Source organism: Hyla sarda, chromosome 3 (genome assembly GCF_029499605.1).
Source record: "Hyla sarda isolate aHylSar1 chromosome 3, aHylSar1.hap1, whole genome shotgun sequence".
Lineage (NCBI taxonomy): Eukaryota > Metazoa > Chordata > Amphibia > Anura > Hylidae > Hyla > Hyla sarda.
In genome coordinates, this window is record NC_079191.1 from 188,923,386 (window position 1) to 188,942,122 (window position 18,737).

Below are 18,737 nucleotides of genomic sequence, written 5' to 3' on the forward strand. Positions count from 1 at the left end.
CCAGCTGTTGCAAATCTACAACTCCCAGCATGCCCAAAGTCTGTCAGGGCATGCTGGGAGTTGTAGTTTTGCAACAGCTGGAGGCACACTGGTTTGTAAACGCTAGCATACACACACCAGGGACTACAGCTCCCAGCATGTGTCATTCAGGAGTCACATATAGGGGGAGATTTATCAAAACCTGTGCAGAGGAAAACTTTCCCAGTTGCCCATAGCAACCAATCAGCTTGCTGCTTTCATTTTTATGAAGGCCTGTGAAAAATGAAAGAAGCGATCTGATTGGTTGCTATGGGCAACTGGGCAAGTTTTCCTCTGCACAGGTTTTGATAAATCTCCCCCATAGAGATCATTCCCAGTATGAGATTTATTCCCCTGCAGTCCATACATCCCCAGCCCGTGTACCTTCTAATCCTCCCCTTCAGATAACACTTCTCTTCTCTGTGAGGTCCTTCTCCTGTGCAGACCTGCGTCCTTAGAATACAGAGCAGGGGGAGGGGAGGTGAGGAGCTGTGTACTCAGCTGGATGAGATGAGGGGGTGTGGCTTGTATCTCTCATGCAGACAGAGAGTGAAAAAAAAGCTGTGACATCTTGTCTACAACAGACTCAGAACTGTGGACAACAGTAAAAGAAAACCCTCTGAGCTACAGAACTTCCTGCCCAACAAACAGGTTAGAAAAACACACATGCTGCCAAAACATATAACACATGTGTATTGCAAAAAAACTAAACTTACAAAGAAGATGCCATATAGTAAAAAAAAATTAACCACCGGAGTACCCCTTTAAGTACTAGGGGATGAGGGAGTACCTGTACACCTTGCGTTCTTAATAGGTTAATATTGGACATTCTATACTACTGCACTAAAGTGTATTAAGTTTTTTTTGTATAAAACATAAATAAGGCACTAAGCATATTATTATAACAAAGAAAAAAACAAAAATCTATCAGCTTCATAAGGTCTCACAACCGTTCCAAAAGTAAACAAGACATTATACACCACCCCCAGTATAATTGAGATCTTGGCCCTAAAATGTGCAAAAAGCTCCAAAAGAGCAAGTAACGAAAGTCAGGTAGAGCATAGCATATATGGATACCGAAAGTCAGGTAGAGCATAGCATATATGGATACCGGATCCCAGCTCTCAAGCACAAGCTTAATGTCAATAAATGTAGCAACAGAGAGTAAGTAGAACATAAAATAGGTACCCCCAGATCCATTACAAAGGAAGAATTAAAGGGGTACTCCGGGGCCCCCTCCCTTAGACATGAATGGAGTGTGTGGCTGTGACATCACGACCACTGCCACAGGAACCCAGAGTTTGTTTTTGCTCCATTATAATGTGCTCCAATAAAATTTTTGTCGAGTTTGTCAACCCCACATTACAATTTCAACTAGGATATCAGTTTGAGAATGTTTTAAGGTACGTTAGATAGCCAAACATGAAATAGGCAGCAGAGGGCTACATGGAAGACACTGGAGGAGATTTATCAAAACTTGTGCAGAGGAAAAGTTGTCCAGTTGCCCATAACAACCAATCAGATCACTTTTATTTTTCAGAGGCCTTTTTAAAAATGAAAGTCATATGATTGGTTGTTATGGGCAACTGGACAACTTTTTCTCTGTACAGGTTTTGACAAATCTCCCTCCATATGTACCACCAGTTTAGGCAACTTTTATAATGTCTGTTGCTAGTGTTAACTGAAAATGCACTGCCTAACCACATGCCACCCTTAAAGGGGTACTCCACTGGAAAACATTTTCTTCAAAATCATCTGGTGCCAGAAAGTTAAATAGATTTGTCAATTACTTCTATTAAAAAATCTTTATCCTTCCAGTACTTCTAATACATAGGAAGAACTCCAGTGTATAATACACAGGAAGTTCTTTTCTTTTTCTTTCCGGGTGACCACAAGTGCTCTCTGCTGATCCCTCTGTCAATTTTATGAACCATCCAGAGTAGGAGCAAATCCCCATAGCAAACCTCTGTTGCTCTGGACAGATCCTGACATAGACAGAGGTGTCAGGCAGAAAGGAAATACAAAAAGAAAAGAGCTTCCTGTGGTGCATACAGCAGCTAAGTACTGGATGGATTGGCTTTTTTTTAATTTATTTTTTAATAGAGGTCATTTACAAATCTGTTTAACTTTCTGGCACCAGTTGGTTTAAAAGATAGTTTTCCAGTGGAGTACCCCTTTTAAAGAAAGCTGTCTGAGATTCTCTTATCTGGAATCCAGGTACTCCACAAGGAAAATAAGTTGTCTGTGATGGCCTTCAAAAAATGGAGGTCTCACAGGGACATGTACCAATAATATAATCTAGATGATGGTTAGTGGCTTCTTGATCAGAAGTGTTTCTAGACCAGTGATTCTCAACCTTTTTTTCCCAAGTACCCCTTGACAGCCCATTGCCAAAATATTGTCCCCCCCATATTAGACATTTTGTAATGATTATAGTATAATTCATATGCTTTACTTTCCCCTATAACCGGCCCCCTGTTGCTCCCCCTATCTCTCCATTCCTCTGATTTATAGGTGATGTCTTCTCTAACCGAAGAGGTTTTCTTTTCTGCACTATCTGGCCTAGACCACCGTTAAAGGGGTATTCCAGGCAAAAACTTTTTTTCATATATCAACTGGCTCCGGAAAGTTAAACAGATTTGTAAATTACTTCTATTACAAAATCTTAATCCTTCCAATAGTTATTAGCTTCTGAAGTTTTCTGTCTAACTGCTCAATGATGATGTCATGTCACGGGAGCTGTGCATGATGGGAGAATATCCCTTGCATGATGGAAGAATATCCCCATAGGAGCTGGACCGCTCCCGGGACGTGAGTCATCAGAAAGCAGTTAGACAGAAAACAGCAACTCAACTTCAGAAGCTAATAACTATTGGAAGGATTAAGATTTTTTTAATAGAAGTAATTTACAAATCTGTTTAACTTTTTGGAGCCAGTTGATATATATAAAAAAAGTTTTTGCCTGGAATACCCCTTTAAATTAATCATATTTTCTAAATGCCAGAATTTGCCAATTTCTTCCAGGGTATGTAAACTTTTAAGCTCAAGTGTATATACCTCTTATGGCAGGGTCTGGGAAAGATTTTAAATGCTCCCATTGGGCAGGGCTTTTGACAAACCGGGATAAAATGGCCACTTGTGGGGGTTTGGAGTTGAAGTTTTCTCTATTTGTATTTTTCTCTAATGCATCAAACTCCAGTCACTTTTAACCAGTAATAGAACTTTATTCTCATGGCATAAAATACACTGCAGTAAGATTTCAGTCAGTAACTAAGAGGATGGCCTTATCCTTCTGAAAAGACATTTAAGCGTTGTATGCTAAAACTCTGGAAAGCATTGCAAGCTAAGCAGGGCCATCTTCAGAAACGTATGCTGAGTGGTGTGGAGTACCTGAGAAAATGGAGGTTGGTTGCCCTATGGAATTCTTTGAATCCTGGCTGGTCAGGGAATTCAGCAAGGCAAGTTTTCTGCTGGAGTGAATTGTGAGACCATTGGCACCAGATCTTCCACCATACACTTTCATAAGAATCCTATAATATAGGGATCTTGACATCCTATGTAAAGCAAGAAAGATCTCTGATCTTAACTTGCTTCAAAAGCGAAGGGCACAGTATGCAAATACTGTTTAAACATAAGATGCCAAGCGCTGGGAATACCCAATTCAATGCTGTACCCTACACTACTGTGTGTGGTCGTTATGAACACCCCACTCCTTGAAACTGATACCGATTCCTATGGGGATTTGTGCACCAGCATATTTAGCGTCACACCATCTCATTCTACTTTGCTGCTTCTTATAGGAGGACCATGTGAGTAGCAGTTCAAGATTGTGAGATTCAGACCCTAAGTACCTTCTGTTTCACAAGGGGGTGATATTTGCAGGCAGGCCCTGGGTCATGGTTTCTTTACTTTATTTCCTGCAGTAAAAAGTAGGTGCAAGAAATGTTAGATTATGTGCCGCAGGAAGCGCTGAGATTATTGTCGTGCCATAACTTTGAGTCATGTTTTAATTTAAAATTATTTTACATTTTTTTTTTTACCGTATATTGGTCTACTTGACATTCTGGTGTGTAACTAGCCACATAAAAATTGTAACTGTCATACAACCATTTTGATACAGCTGGTGTGCTGCAGAACTATTTGGCCTTCCATATATCTTTAAAGGCCATCTAGGTTGTGTAATGGTTTAATTTGTTCCTGCTCTATCTATTTGTATAACTTGCTGCTGGGATGGAAACTTGGTCATAGTACATGCCTAGCTAGTATAATTTTACATGCTGCAATCACAACATAAATCAGTTTTATATGCATCACTGCATTTCAAGCCATCAAGAAATAGTATACCTTCTGTAATTCATAAAACGATTTTCAAGGAGACAAGGCATCTGGTAGCCCCTTCTTTCACTGCTGAGCTCACCTGGAAATCTTCAGCTCTGTATTTACCTTGTATCTAAATACTCTGTATCCAAATTCACTACCAAATCCATGTGTTACATGTGGATTTTGGTGTGTATGTAACTTTTCAGTATGTCTGTGTCATGTCAAATGTATGTGTTACGTCAAATCCACTGTAGTAAAATTTGTAATGGACAAAATTTGGCACATATCAATCTGCCCATATGGTTTTCTTAGTCAGCGACAGCAATAATCTATAATTCCATTTATGACCATTTTGGCTGGCTTCTCATACTGTGGTTACCACATGTGGGTAGAGCCATGCACACTTGCTGTTTGCCAATGGCTGTTGCTTGAGAACCTGACCTTCCTTCCTGCAATGGCTGTACATGGCTCTGATGGGCTCTTACGTGGCTGTATGTTAGGGCCCATGGCTCTATTGAGTTGCTATGTTTACACAGTCACATAAACTGTTTTATAGTTCCAGAACTTTTCCTATTAGATATAAGCAACATCACATTAAATAGTTTTTTCGTTAAGTTTACCAACAGATTTTTGTAGAGAACGGAGACTGAGCCATATTATTGCAGAGCCCTCTGCTGTCTGTGTCCATCATGGGCTTTACTAAACCAGTCAGGATGGGGCATGAAGCACCTCTATGACAATGACTACACTTGTTAGTATATATCTAGGCTGTATATGCCTTCACAGAAAGTTAGTTCATCATCTGAGGCTTTTTGAACAACTAATATCTTAAACAGCAAAAGAAAAGAGCCCACAGTAAAAAGGAAGATGACCTGTGTTACTCTTCAAATTCTCTTTTAGATCAGTGTTTGTGAGATCAGCCTGTTTTACCCATGTAGCTGATGGCATTTGCATTGCCCATTTATAGCTCACAGTAAACTGAGATGTCTATATCCTCAAGCATTCCCATAGATAGCTACTGAGCTCACTGCGTACTCAGCCATTCCAAGCTTCCTAGAGAACAAGAGGCCCTTCCCATACATGGCTGTCCAAGTTTTATCAGACATGCCAATTTCCCTGTGTTTTTAATGTCTCACTTTAAAGGTTTATCTATTAAGCTAGATACAATAGACTATCAGCATGTTCAGGCTGCCATCTGAGAGCAGCACAAAGTAGTGACAGATGTGTTGATTTCAGAGTTGCCACTTTTGTGTATAGTAGTTTTGGACAACCTGGTTTAATTGGCGACGCATGCTACCATCCCTGAGGCACAAGTCCAATGTATTCGAGGTATAGGTTGCCCCTACTCTTGTGCTGCTGATTAATGACTTTCTCCCTGTTCACATGTAGTATTTTGTCCTCAACTTGAAGCTCATTTTGGTCAGCATTCTTAGCCAAAACCAGGAGTAGATCCAAAATACTAATTGTGCAGTTGCCTCAATAATTCTTAAATGGAAGAAGTTTGAAACAATCAGGACTCTTTCTTGAACTGGCCGCAACAGGGAGAAGACAGAGGTGACTTACAACCCAATGTTCACTCTGGTTGAGCTCCAAAGATTGCGTGTGCAGATGCGAGAAACTTCCAGAAGGTCAAGCATCCCTGCAGCAATCCACCAATCTTATGAAAGGAAGCCTCGACTCAGTAGGGGTGTCGCTAAAAGGAGGGCCATGGCCCCTCAACCTTACACCCCCTGTGTGCCTTCCCCCAATTAATATTCACCTATACAAATTGACTACTACATAGTTACATAGTTAGTACGGTCGAAAAAAGACATATGTCCATCAAGTTCAACCAGGGAATTAAGGGGTAGGGGTGTGGCGCGATATTGGGGAAGGGATGAGATTTTATATTTCTTCATAAGCATTAATGTTATTTTGTTCCAGGAATGTATCTAATCCTGTTTTAAAGCTGTTAATTGTTCCTGCTGTGACCAGTTCCTGAGGTAGACCGTTCCATAAATTCACAGTCCTCACGGTAAAGAAGGCGTGTCGCCCCTTGAGACTAAACTTTTTTTTCTCCAGACGGAGGGAGTGCCCCCTCGTCCTTTGGGGGGGTTTAACCTGGAACAGTTTTTCTCCATATTTTTTGTATGGGCCATTAATATACTTATATACGTTTATCATATCCCCCCTTAAACGTCTCTTCTCAAGACTAAACAATTGTAACTCCTTTAATCGCTCCTCATAGCTAAGATGTTCCATGCCCCATATTAGTTTAGTCGCGCGTCTCTGCACCCTTTCCAACTCCGCAGTGTCCCTTTTATGGACAGGTGACCAAAACTGAACAGCATATTCCAGGTGAGGCCGTACCAATGCTTTATAAAGGGGGAGTATTATGTCCCTGTCCCTTGAGTCCATGCCTCTTTTGATACATGACAATATCCTGCCGGCTTTGGAAGCAGCAGCCTGACATTGCATGCTATTCTGTAGTCTGTGATCTACAAGTACACCCAGATCCTTCTCTACCAGTGACTCTGCTAGTTTAATCCCCCCTAAGACATACGACGCATGCAGGTTATTAGTACCCAGATGCATAACTTTACATTTATCCACATTGAACCTCATTTGCCAAGTGGATGCCCAGACACTTAGTCTATCCAAGTCATCTTGTAACTTATGCACATCCTCTATAGACTGTACCGTGCTACAAAGCTTGGTGTCATCTGCAAAGATAGAAACAGAGCTGTTAATACCATCCTCTATATCATTGATAAATAAATTAAACAACAGCGGTCCCAGTACTGAACCTTGGGGTACACCACTAATAACCGGGGACCAATCAGAGTACGAATCATTGACCACCACTCTCTGGGTACGATCCATGAGCCAGTGTTCAATCCAGTTACAAACTAAAATTTCCAAACCCAAAGACCTTAACTTACCTGTCAGACGTCTATGAGGGACAGTATCAAATGCTTTAGCAAAATCCAGAAACACTATATCCACAGCCATTCCTCTGTCAAGGCTTCTACTCACCTCTTCATAAAAGCAAATTAGATTGGTTTGACAACTTCTATCCTTAGTAAACCCATGCTGGCTATCACTTATAATACAATTATCCCCTATGTATTCCTGTATGTAATCCCTTATAAGTCCTTCAAACAATTTACCCACAATGCACGTTAAACTTACCGGTCTATAGTTTCCTGGGGAAGACCTAGAGCCCTTTTTGAAGATTGGCACCACATTCGCCTTGCGCCAGTCCCTTGGCACAATACCAGACACCAGAGAATCTCTAAATATCATGAACAGGGGTACAGATATTACTGAACTTACCTCTCTAAGAACTCTTGGGTGTAGTCCATCCGGTCCTGGGGATTTGCTTACATTTATATCACTTAACTTACCTTGTACCATCTCTACATTAAGCCAGTTCAGTACATTACATGATGTGTTACCAGCACTGACCTGGCCAATGTCAGCTCCTTCTTCCATAGTGTATACAGAACTAAAGAACCCATTCAGTAGCTCCGCCTTCTCTTGATCGCCTGTGACAACCTCCCCATTATCATTATTAAGGGGTCCTACATGCTCTGTCCTTGGTTTTTTTGCATTTATATATCTAAAAAAATATTTAGGATTAGTTTTGCTTTCTTTGGCCACCTGTCTCTCATTTTGATTTTTTGCTGTTTTTATTACATTTTTACAGATTTTATTAAGCTCCTTGTACTGTTTAAATGTTATCGCTGACCCATCAGATTTGTATTTTTTGAAGGCTATTTTTTTGCTGTTTATTGCTCTTTTAACATCATGTGTCAGCCATGTAGGATTTAGTTTCAATCGTTTATATTTGTTCCCCTTTGGTATATATTTAGCTGTATAGTTATTTAGAGTTAATTTAAAGATGTCCCATTTACCTTCTGTATCTACCTAGGGTGGCTGTTGCTACTACTGCCTAAAGGGGGCTGCTATTACTTTATGTGGGGGCTGCTACTATATACAGGAGGCTACTATCTTCAATGGGACCTACCTACAAAGAATAACCCCTACTTATAGGAGGCTGCTACTGCATACAGGTAGTAGCGGCATTCTGTAGGTAGTTATCTACATGGAAACATACCTACAGGTAGCAACTACCAATTTGTGGCACTTCCATAATGGTGTAAACCGTGTGAAGGGACCTGTCTACCTACTGGAGCGAACTGTCTACTTAATGGGGAGGGAACCTACCTACTCTTTCCTAACCCACATATCTATTCACTCTGTGTGAGACACCAGGCGGGCTATCATTACTGTTTGGAGCACTGTAGGTGCTGGAAAAGTATGTAGCCTAAAATGTTTGTCTGGCAAGTTCTGTGGAGAAGAGTTATGGCTGGAAGCAATCATCGGGGTCTGGGTTGGATGGAGAAAAAAAGTAAAAATGAACAACTCCCAATCAAAGAATGAGTCACCTGATAGAACTGTATGTAATGACTTATATGGTCTGCAGAGCCTGTGTAGAGCTTTTATCAAACACTATATGGTCACTGTATTACCAATCATTCCTCTTTGCATACTGGTATGATTGGTAATATTGGTCTCAGTGTACAGGATTTGGTCAGTAACAGGATGATGATGATGATGATGATATACATTGTGAAAATAATATAAGGGCTCTGACTGTGAGGAACAAGATTCTCTGGAAACAAAGATTGCCTTTTTCTGGGCTCAGTTCTAAGGCCATGTTCTCATGACTGATATTCTAGGCGGAATTCCGCAGAAGAATTCTGCACAGACATTCCGCAGCAGAATAATCCAATTGATTTCAATGGGATTCTGCTGCACTATTCTCATAGCAGAATTTCCACGCCAGAAGTTTCTGGCATGGATATTTAGATTCAGTCATGTTTTCTAGAGGTTCTAGGGCCAGCATGTTCTGTCGGAGCTCCACTGTCTGTGAAATGTCCGCACCAACATTTTCTGTGTGGACTTTCCACCATGTGAACATGGCCTAAGTGTCCCGTTACTGTTCATCAACTGTCCAATATCATCTCTACAATGAAGAATGCGGGTGGCATCACCATCCTATTGGAGTGCTTTTCAGTGGCTTGGACAGGGAGATTGCTCCATTCAGATTTTACTTACACCTGGGCCAAAGTACTGAAATATTTGTAATGAAAACCTCATTCAGATTCATCTGGACCTTAGGCTATGTTCACATGGTGGAAATTCAGCTCAGAAATTCTGCTATATGAAGTTAACATAGTTGTGAATAGAATTTCAGCTGTTCCGTGTACACAGTAGATTTTCCGCTATGGAATTTAGTTGCGGAAATTCTCGATTCTGCAAAAAGAATGAACATATCACTTTTTTGTTTGCAGAATTCTACAGCATTAAAGTTAACAAGACTTAGAATTCTGTGCACATTCTGCTCGGAATTCGCAAAACTACAAAATATCTGCTTCCAGCTTTGTAGATAAGAATGTGATCGGAAGCATGGAATTCCTAAATCCAGGTGTGCAAACCTTTTGGTATAATCTCTAAGAAGACTGGAGGCTGTAATTGCTTCCAAAGGGGCTTCAACTAACTAAAGGGTCTGAACACATGTCAACATTTAATTTCAAAAGAATAACATTTTAAAAATGTATAAAATGGATGAAGACGGCAACTGATGAGTGCTCACATGGTAATCCCAGGTAGTGTAAACCTTGCATAAATGCCCATCTAAATACATACAGCAAATTGTGTATAGAGATACCACATACAAACACTATGCAAGTAATAAAATTGTGGAAAGTGTAAAAGCACTATACTACAGTGCACAGGCTAGAGCAATCAAAAAGTGGAAACAAAGTAAGTCAGAGTGAATTGCCTACCATTAATGACACGATCTGCCAGGGAGCCACGTGAACAGCAACCTCAAAATATGTTTAGGTGAATATGACCTTGCACATTTTTTAAACACCAAAAGACGTGTAAATGCTTAATAAATCCCCCCCCCCCCCATGGTCTCTTCGCTTATACGCTATTCTACATGTAGTATACAAGGTGGGAAAGCTTCTGAACTATTCTCTAAACATGTCCCTAGCATTCCATTACTAGATTGAGGCCTTTGCCTAACCAGAGGTAGGAGAAAACACAGTAAACTTAAAGGGGTACTCTGGTGGAAATTCTTTTTTTTTTTTTTGCGGGAAAATCAACTGGTGCCAGAAATGTAAACAGTCTTAATCCTTCCAGTACTTATCAGCTGCTGTATGCTCCAAAGGAAGTCCTTCTCTTTTTGAATTTCTTTTCTGTCTGACATCAGTGCTCTCTGTTGACATTTCTGTCCATGTCAGGAACTGTCCTGTCCATAACTTCCCATAGCTGACCTATACTGCTCTGGACAGTTCCTGACATGGACAGAGGTGTCAGCAGAGAGCACTGTGGTCAGACAGAAAAGAAATTCCTCTAGAGCATACAGCAGCTAAGTACTGGAAGATTTTTTTTAAGGCTAGGTTCACACTAAGTTTTGTTCCATACGGGACCGCATACGGCAGGGGGAGCAGAAAACTTGCGCTCCCGTATGTGGTCCTGTATGTAATTCATTTCAATGAGCTGACTGGAGTGAAACGCTGACTCCGGTTGGCTCATTTTTGCCCCTTATGCGGTTTTCCCACCGCACCTAAAATCGGGGTCGACTACGATTTTAGGTGCGGTAGAAAAACGCATACGGGGCAAAAATGAGCCAACCGGAGTCAGCGTTTCACTCCGGTCAGCTCATTGAAATGAATTACATACAGGACTGCATACGGGAGCGCAAGTTTTTAGCTCCCCTGCCGTATGCGGTCCCGTATGGGACAAAACGTCGTGTGAACCCAGCCTCATAGAAGGAATTTACAAATCTGTTTTAACTTTTTTGCACCAGTTGATCCAAAAATAAAAAATAAACTGTTTTCCACCAGAGTTCACCTTTAAGGAGAAAACAGGTGTTAACATTAGAACAAAAACCGGCAACATAAATAACACGCACAAAAATGAAAATAAGGCAATTTTTAACAACACATAGGTTCACGTAAAGGGGTACTTCTTTGGAAAACAAATGTTTTCAAATCGGCTGGTGCCAGAAATGTATACATATTTTGTAAATTACTTCTATTTACAAAATCTTAAACCTTCCAGTACTTATCAGCTGCTGTATACTGAGAAAGTTGTGAAGTTCTCCAGTCTGACCATAGTGCTCTCTGCTGACACCTCTGTCCATGTCGGGAACTGTCTAGAGCTGGAGAGGTTTGCTATTGGGATTTGCTTCTATTCTGGCTCATTCCTGACATAGACAGGTGGCAGCAGAGAGCCCTGTGGTCAGACTGGAAAGAACTTCACAACGTTCTCTAGTATACAGCAGCTGATAAAGACTATAAGGCTTGGAGCTTTTAAGTTACTTATCTGTTTTACCTTTCTGGCCAGTTGATTTGAAAACTTTTTGTTTTCCAACAGAGTACCCCTTTTTAAGTTCACATTATTTTTCTAAATTAAAATGTTTTGCCATAGACATATTTCTTGTTACATGTATAATCATTTATTGTAATGTCCCAGTACAGGACATGGTCCTGTACCACCCTTAGGCCCTGTCAGGTTGAGACCCTCAGTGACCCGGGGTCCCCCCTGCAAGGTCTCCCCCAGTTGTTTCCAGAATGTTGTGTATACTGCTTTAAAGGGGGACTCTGGTGGACAAGTGTGTGTGTGTGTGTGTGTGTGTGTGTGTGTGTGTATGTATGTATATTATAAAATTTAAATCAACTGGTGTCAGATTTGTAAATTGCTTCTATTAAAAAATCTTAATCCTTCCAGTACTTATTAGGTGCTGAATACTACAGAGGAAATTATTTTCTTTTTGTAACACAGAGCTCTCTATTGACATCTCTGTTCATTTTAAGAACTGTTCAGCGTAGGAGAAAATCCCCATAGCAATCATATGCTGCTCTGGACAGTTCCTAAAATGGACAGAGATGTCAGCAGAGAGCACTGTGCTCGTATTGTCAACAGAGTGCTCTGTGTTTGAAAGAAAATAATTTCCTCTGTAGTATTCAGCAGATAAGTACTGTAAGGATTAAGATTTTTTCTGTTTAACTTTCTGGCACCAGTTGATGAAGATGATGATAAAAAAAAAAAGGTTTTCCACCGGAGTACCCCTTTAATGCCTAGACAGTATGCTTATGTATAGGTAGTACAAAGGACCAGTCACATGACTTGTCACATGTTCTCCCAGAGAGCACCAGCTTAACCTATGACCCGCAGCTTGACCTGCCCCCCACTATATAAAGGGGTGGCCATTGCAATTCTGTCTCTTTAGCTACCAGCTCTGCTGCTGCAAGCAACAAGTCTTTGCTGAGCACAGCAACTACCAGAGATGATCAGCATCAGCAAGTGATCAGCATCTGGAAGACCCCAAAAGCTACAGTCATTCCAGTAAGTCTCAAGTCTGTCTGCTGTCACTGAAACTAGTCAAGTCCTGCATATAGTAAAGTCCAGTCTAATCTCAAGTCAAGTTAATTACAAGTATATTGGCCCAGCAAGCTGTGAGGTCCTTCTGGGACAGGGCCACCTCTCTGGGATATCTGCCCTTAGCTGTGAAGATAATTCCATCTGTCTTATACTCAGTAAAGCCTCCATTTGACCATAACTGGTAATGGACTCTCATTTCACTACTAGCAACTGGGATTGCAGATAATCCAGGTGTGTGGTGTTCCGGAACCTGAAAACCTCACGAACACTAGGGGTTAACAACATCTTACCACCCGGTTAACACCATCTGATCCCGCCACTCACACTGCTACACCCATGGTCCCGCCTTACCACCGTGGGTCACCACATTATTCTACAATTAACTAAGCAGAACATGATGGGTATTACAGAGTTAGACGGATGATCTGACTGAGCAGTATTGTTTGTTCTATTATATAATTTACCAGATCTGCCGATCTCTGAAGACTATTTTAAAATGATGGTAACTGCAGGATTACCAAGTGTGTTTGCATGCAGTCAGTATCTTATCAATCCCAATGAGCGCTATTCAGTGGGAAATGGCAGAGATGCAAGAGAACAAGGGATCAGGATGTCTATTTTTAGCAGGCCATCATACATTGTTAAACTGCACACATGTTTAATTGCAGAGAAGTGTCCATGCAGACAGCCATTGAGAGCTTAAGTTTCTATTTACACATTAGTCAAAGTTAGTCTCTGAAGTTTAATGAGAAAAATTGTGCTAAGGTGTTGCTTCCTTTTTCTTGCTTGCTGTGTAGGATCACTGTTGATGCTGTTGTAGCTTCTGTTCTGGGGCTCTTTAATACAAGGTGGGCAGTTTATATGGATACATCTATATGGAAAGGTTGGTGATATTAACTTCCTGTTTGTGGCACATTAGTATATGTTAGGGGGAAAACTTTTCAACATGGGTGGTGACCATGGCGGCCATTTTGAATCCAACTTTTGTTTTTTCAATAGGAAGTAACACATCAAACTTATTGGGAATTTTACAAGAAAAACAATGATGTGCTTGGTTTTAACGTAACTCTATTCTTTCATGAGTTATGTACAAGTTTCTGACCACTTATAAAATGTGTTCAATGTGCCGCCCATTGTGTTGGATTGTCAATGCAATCCTCTTCTCCCACTCTTCACACACTGATAGCAACACCGCAGGATAAATGCTAGCACAGGCTTCCAGTATCCGTAGTTTCAGGTGCTGCACATCTCGTATCTTCACAGAATAGACAATTGCCTTCAGATGACCCCAAAGATAAAAGTCTAAGGGGGTCAGATCGGGAGACCTTGGGGGCCATTCAACTGGCCCACGACGACCAATCCACTTTCCAGGAAACTGTTCATCTAGGAATGCTCAGACCAGGCATGTTCCCTGAGTTTTTCCAGCAAGATGGTGCACCACCACATTGTGGGTGTCAGGTCTGAGCATTCCTAGAGGAACAGTTTCCTGGAATGTGGATTGGTCGCCGTGGGCTAGTTGAATGGCCCCAAGGTCTCCCGATCTGACCCCCTTAGACTTTTATCTTTGGGGTCATCTGAAGGCAATTGTCTATGCTGTGAAGATACGAGTTGTGCAGCACCTGAAACTACGGATATTGGAAGCCTGTGCTAGCATTTCTCCTGCGGTGTTGCCATCGGTGTGTGAAGAGTGGGAGAAGAGGGTTGCATTGACAATCCAACACAATGTGCAGCACATTGAACACATTTTATAAGTGGTCAGAAACTTGTAAATAACTCATGAAAGAATAAAGTTACGTTAAAACCAAGAACGTTGTTTTTCTTGTGAAATTCCCAATAAGTTTGATGTCACATGACCCTCTTCCTATAGAAAAAACAAAAGTTGGATTCAAAATGGCCGCCATGGTCACCACCCATCTTGAAAAGTTCCCCCCCTCACATATACTTATGTGCCACAAACAGGAAGTTAATATCACCAACCATTCCCATTTTATTAAGGTGTATCCATATATATGGCCCATCCTGTACACTGCCACAAACTGCTTACTATGCTTCCTTGAGGCTGCCCAAGAGACCAGTTTTGTTTTGGCTTTTTTGAGGGGCATTAAAAACTGTCCTTCCTCCATACTACCATTTCTTCCCACACACATGTACACATGCATTATTTCTGGCAGTTTTTTTCCCCCAACCATTGGAGGTCTATGGGAGAAAAGGCGCCAAAAATTCAAGAAAAGAAAATCCATAGCCAGAAAATGCAGCAATTTTAGAAGACTAAACAAAAAACAAACAAAAAAAAGGCTCTTTAAAAAGGTAAAACAATGGCAGAAAGAAACACCATGGGGGAGATTTATCAAAACCTGTTCAGAGGAAAACTTGACCAGTTGCCCATAGCAACCAATCAGGTCCAGTCTTTGAATTTTTCACAGGCCGTTCAAAAAGATTAAACAGCAATCTGGTTGCTAAGTTTTCATCTGCACAGATCTTGATAACTCTCCCTCCCATATAGATAAGTTGTTTTATATTTCCCAACATATGGCAATGGTCTCTGGCCAAAAAATAATGCCATGCAGCAAATATGGCTTTTTTTTTTTTTTTTTTTTTATCAGGCAATTTTGAACAAAAAGGCTGTTTCCAGCCTGAAGCTGGCACAAGTGAATATACCGACTATGCAGGGGATCATTTTCTTAGAGTACCAGACATGCAAGAAACATCAATGTGGAAACTTTTCTGATTTGCCGTCATACTTTCTAATGGTGATGCTCCTGGGTGGGATTACAGTCACTGAGTTACAAGGAGGGGGGTTGTACCTCTAGTTGCAATAAAGATAATTCATATTGTAAATATTTTTCAAGACAAATTGCAAATTATCATCTCGAAGGGGTGATTAATTACTTCATAATGGGCAGGGTCAGTTACATTGACCTGATGTGTCCAGTGCTGGTCCTATAAATTAAAGGGGTATGCTAGTGGAAATCTATTTTTTTTTTATTATTTTTTTTTATTATTATTTTTTTTTTTTTATTAACGAACTGGTTCCAGAACAGATTTCTGGCACCAGTTGATTTAAAAGCATTTGTTTTCTACCGGAGTACCCCTTTTTAAAGTGCCGCTGTCACTTTAAAAAAAAAAAACAAAGACAAGCTCCATAGACTTAAAGGAGAACTCTGGTGGGGAAAAAAGTTTTCAAATCAACTGGTGCAAGAAAGTTAAACAGACTTGTAAATGACTTCTATTTAAAAATCTGAACCCTTCTAGTACTTATCAGCTGCTGTATACTACAGATATACTACAAAGAAATTTGTGAAGTTATTTCCAGCCGTATCAGGAACTGTCCAGAGCAGGAGAGGTTTTCTATGGGAATATGATTCAAATCTGGACAGTTTCTGACACAGACAGGGGTGTCAGCAGAGAGCACTGTGGTCTGACAGAAAAGAAATTCACAAATGTCTCTGTTTTATAGAGCAGCTAATAAGTACTGGAAGGATTAAAAAATGTTAATAGAAGTCATTTAAAATCTGTTTAACTTTCAGGCACCAGTTGATTTTAAAACATTTGTGTTCAAATTGTTTCCACCAGAGTTCCCCTTTTAGAGTTCCCCTTTTAAAATGGAGACACACTGCATTTAGACTTTTTGAATTTTTTTTTTTTTTTAACTGTTGCCAGAAAGTTAAACAGATTTGTAAATTACTTGTATTATAAAACCTTAATCCTTCCAGTACTTATTAGCTGCTGAATACTACAGCAGAAATTATTTTCTTTTTGAAACACAGAGCTGTCTGCTGACATCATGAGCACAGTGCTCTCTGCTGACACCTCTGTCCATTTTAGGAACTGCCCAGAACAGCATATGTTTGCTATGGGGATATTATCCTACTCTGGACAGTTCTTAAAATGGACAGGGATGTCAGCAGAGAGCACTGTGGTCATGATGTCAGCAGACAGCTCTGTGTTTTAAACTGAAAATAATTTCCACTGTAGTATTCAGCAGCTAATAAGTACTGGAAGGATTAAGATTTTTTTTATAATAGAAGTAATTTACAAATCTGTTTTAACTTTCTGACACCAGTTGATTTAAAAAAACAAAAGTTCTTCGCTGGAGTACCCCTTTTAAAAGGCAGCAAGGATAAAAGTGCTTAGCTGAATGCGTCTTCCAGCTGTATCCGTGAGGGTCTTAGCATCAAAGTGATAGTTCCCATTGAACACCTTTTTATGGAACATTTATCTGTATTTAGAGATTAACACATGTACAGGTATATGATTAACCACTTAAGGACGCAGGGCATATGCCTTAAGTGGCTTTGAATCAAGCGCAGGAGCTGCGCTTGCTTCAGTGCAGTGAGTGTTAGCTACCATCAGTAGCCAGACACTCATTGCTTATGGTGCGTAGCGGCGATCCCTCCTCTGCCATTTAACCCTATAGACGCTGTGATCAATGACTATCACAGTGTCGAAAGTGAAAGTAAACATCTGCGGTTGCTCAGAGGAGCTTACCAAACCCCCGCAACGTGATCACATTTGTTCGGTAAGCTAAAATGGCGGAGGAGGGTCCCCTTACCAGCCACCAATGACTGATTCACTGATGTATTCTGCCTTGGCCAGGCTGTATCAGTGGATCACTGTGTAGTGCTATGTCATAGATAACTTATTGAATTAACATATTGCAGACACATTAACCCCTCTTACATAGCCACATTAAATAGATAGCAGACCCTACTCCCTCTCTCTAATGCTGATGAGCAGTCTACCCATCCCATTATGTAAACAAGCAGACTCCACCTTCATAATTTTTATAGCCAGCCCCCCTCCCAAACATACATATAGGAAAATCTCTATTCCCCCCCCCTCCACCATTTGTGGTAACTGCCTTGGGCTGTAGTGTAGTTGGGGTGTTGCTTCGGTATACGAGGGGTTAATTTAACCCTTGTCACTCGTGACGCCAGGGTGAGGGTTAATACGCTGAGGTAAATCTTCGGCCTATCGCCACCCTTCCCAGAAATGACAGGTGCGTGCTTAAATGAATGAAGGTCCACAATAAAGATGAACTTAAACTTGCATAAATTTTACTGAGGTACTTGCGGTACATCCAATTAACAGTGTTAGCAATACAGTCTCTATATAGCACGGCAGTGATTGACAAATTCTGAGGACCATTGACTTATCCAAAGGATTATTAGAATTAGGATTGGTGCAGAGATCCGTCTGGATTTAGGGGCCTATTTAGGTCCGGTGATCTTGCTAAATTAACAGGGATTGAGATAACTCAGTTTTGTAAAGATGGCCGTTGCCGCAAGGCTTGGGCCTTGTCACTGCTGATAACAGCTGCGCAGATCCTCCTCCATCAGCAGCCCACGAGAAAAGAGAGCGAGTAATGGCTGCCGCTCCCTTGTATGGGCAGGAGCAGGGCCGTTTTGGATTGGTCCATGTCAGATGTCACTCACCATTACAATGCATGGTGGGCGATCACCTGACTTCCTCCAAAGGTCCTTGAACCAGAAACCCATAGAGTTTTTGGAACGCATCACGTGACCCGCAGGTCCTGTGACACTACAACAAGGTAAGTACACTTTATTTACATATTTACACATTGAATTTGAATAACTTTAACTATTAAAGGGGTGACAAGGGGCTAACTATTGATGAGGACCCCACCGGTACCTAGGGACTCTGACTTTGGGGACCTCACCACAAAGTAATGGATGCAATCCGGTACCGGGACACCACACACTTATATAAGCAGTCCCTCAAGTATGTGGGCAAACAACCGCACCCCATGTATATAGACAAACCCCCTTTCCTCACATACACTGCTCAAAAAAATAAAGGGAACACTTAAACAACATAATGTAACTTCATGTCAATCACACTTCTGTGAAATCACACTGTCCACTCAGGAAGCAATACATTGACAATCAATTTCACATGCTGTTGTGCAAATGGAACAGACAGCAGGTGGAAATTAT

General features: G+C 40.9%; 2 protein-coding genes across 4 annotated transcripts in view; one reads left to right on the forward strand and one right to left on the reverse strand.

Moving 5' to 3' along the window:
• The window catches only part of KLHL31 (kelch like family member 31), a 51,164-nt gene extending 50,510 nt beyond the window's left edge, over positions 1–654 (reverse strand). The window contains exon 1 of the mRNA XM_056565742.1: positions 403–654. The gene's annotated coding sequence lies outside the window, so the exon portion shown is untranslated. The remainder of the gene's footprint in view (positions 1–402) is intronic.
• LOC130361970 (elongin-A-like) overlaps positions 1–18,737 on the forward strand; it is a 159,183-nt gene that overhangs the window by 53,246 nt on the left and 87,200 nt on the right. The window lies entirely within an intron of this gene.